We start from the raw sequence: 2,144 nt of genomic DNA, 5'->3' as shown, positions 1-2,144 counted from the left end.
CCTGGCGCCGCCCCTTCCTCGTCTCCCCGGGCTTCCCAGGTCCCTTCCTGGCGGTGGATCCCACTGTCCTCTGAAGTGTCTGGTCGTGCATTGCGAGGGCAGAGCTTGCAAGAGCCGCCAGCTTCTTCAGGCCATTTTCTCTCAGCCCCAAGTAGAATGTGGGGCTCGGAGGTGAATGGGCTGCCTGGCCTCCCGGCAGGGGGAAGCCAGGTTACAGCGGTTGCGGGGTGGGCGAGTGAACAGGTGTGTTGAGCCGGGGCCGGGGGCGTGCGCGCTCATTCACTCGTTAACTTCTGAGGCGGCGCTGTCAATGGCCGGTAAGGGGTGAGTGACGGAGAGCAGAAATGGCAGAAGGCGTTCAGGTCCGATCTGGAAGCATTAGGAGACCTTCTGGAATGACACTGTTCGCAGAGCCAGCAAGACAAGCAAAATGAGTTGTGTCAGGAAAACCAGTTTATGACAGTGACTGCATCTTAGCTTCTGTGGCTCCTAGTGACTGGAGGAACGTTGGTGGCAAATTGTAGAGACTTGACCTCTGTGCTTAGGATTTTGATGAGCAAAGGTTATTGAACAGAACAGGGCAGTGGTCTTATTAAAAAGTCATATAAATGTCTTTAGGAGATAATTCAGGCTGCAAAAGAGAAGAAAAAGAGAGAGATAGTTGTGTTTAACACCCAGTATACTTCCCTGCATTAGTGGAAGTTAGAGCCCCAGGATAGAGCGGGTACTATTCTGCTGCGGGGTGCTCACTAGATGGACCCATCTGTGACTGTGTCCATCCTGAACATCACTCCCTGCAGGGAATATAGATGGACTTCAGTAGGTCCAGAGGAAAATGAATAGGATGCAAAGAGTATGCAGCTTGTTATTAGGTTGGTGCAAAAGTAATTTCATTTCACATTGTTGAAATACATTCTTAAATGTGGTTATGTTATACATCATTTTAACACACATTTCTCACTTTATGTTTCTTTGCTAATAACATTACTTCTTGTGTATTTTACATTTATTTTAGACTAGGGAAATGATGTTAGACAAAAAGAAAATTTGAGTGATTTTTTTTTTTTTTTTGAGTTCAAAATGGGTCATAAAGCAGTGGAGACAAATTGCAACATCAACGCATTTGGCCCAGGAACTGCTAATGAACGTACAGTGCAATGATGGTTCAAGAAGTTGCAAAGGAGACAAGAGCCTGGAAGACGAGCTCAGTGGCTAGCCATCGGAAGTTCAGTTCAGTCACTCAGTCGTGTCCAACTCTTTGCGACCCCTTGAATCACAGCACGCCAGGCTTCCGTGTCCATCACTAACTCCCAGAGTTCACTCAGACTCCTGTCCATCGAGTCAGTGATGCCATCCAGCCATCTTATCCTCTGTCGTCCCCTTCTCCTCCTTCCCCCAATCCCTCCCAGCATCAGGGTCTTTTCCAGTGAGTCAGCTCTTCGCATCAGGTGGCCAAAGTATTGTAGTTTCAGCTTCAGCATCAGTCCTTCCAATGAACACCCAGGACCGATCTCCTTTAGGATGGACTGGTTGGATGTCCTTGCAGTCCAAGGGGCTCTCAAGAGTCTTCTCCAACACCACAGTTCAAAAGCATCAATTCTTCAGTGCTCAGCTTTCTTCACAGTCCAACTCTGACATCCATACATGATCACTGGAAAAACCATAGCTTTGACTAGATGGACCTTTGTTGGCAAAGTAATATCTCTGCTTTTCAATATGCTATCTAGGTTGGTCATAACTTTCCTTCTAAGGAGTAAGCGTCTTTTAATTTCATGGCTGCAATTGACAGTGACCAGTTGAGAGGATCATCAAAGCTGATCCTCTCACAACTACACGAGAAGTTGCTGAAGAACTCAGCATCGACCATTCTGTGGTTGTTTGACATTTGAAGCCAATTGGAAATGGGAAAAAGGTCAGAAAGTGGGTGCCTCATGAGCTGACTGAAAATCAAAAAAATCGTCATTTTGAAGTGTCATCTTTTATTCTGTGCAATAACAATGAACCATTTCCCTATCTGATTGTGACGTGTGACAAAAAGTGTATTTTATATAACAATCTGCAATGACCAGCTCAGTGGTTGTACTGAGAAGAAACTCCAAAGCACTTCTCAAATTTGGCCAAGCTTTCACCAAAAAAACATCATG

The sequence above is a fragment of the Bison bison genome, unplaced genomic scaffold (assembly GCF_000754665.1).
Source record: "Bison bison bison isolate TAMUID 2011002044 unplaced genomic scaffold, Bison_UMD1.0 scf7180017847763, whole genome shotgun sequence".
NCBI lineage: Eukaryota > Metazoa > Chordata > Mammalia > Artiodactyla > Bovidae > Bison > Bison bison.
This window is presented reverse-complemented; position numbering follows the sequence as displayed.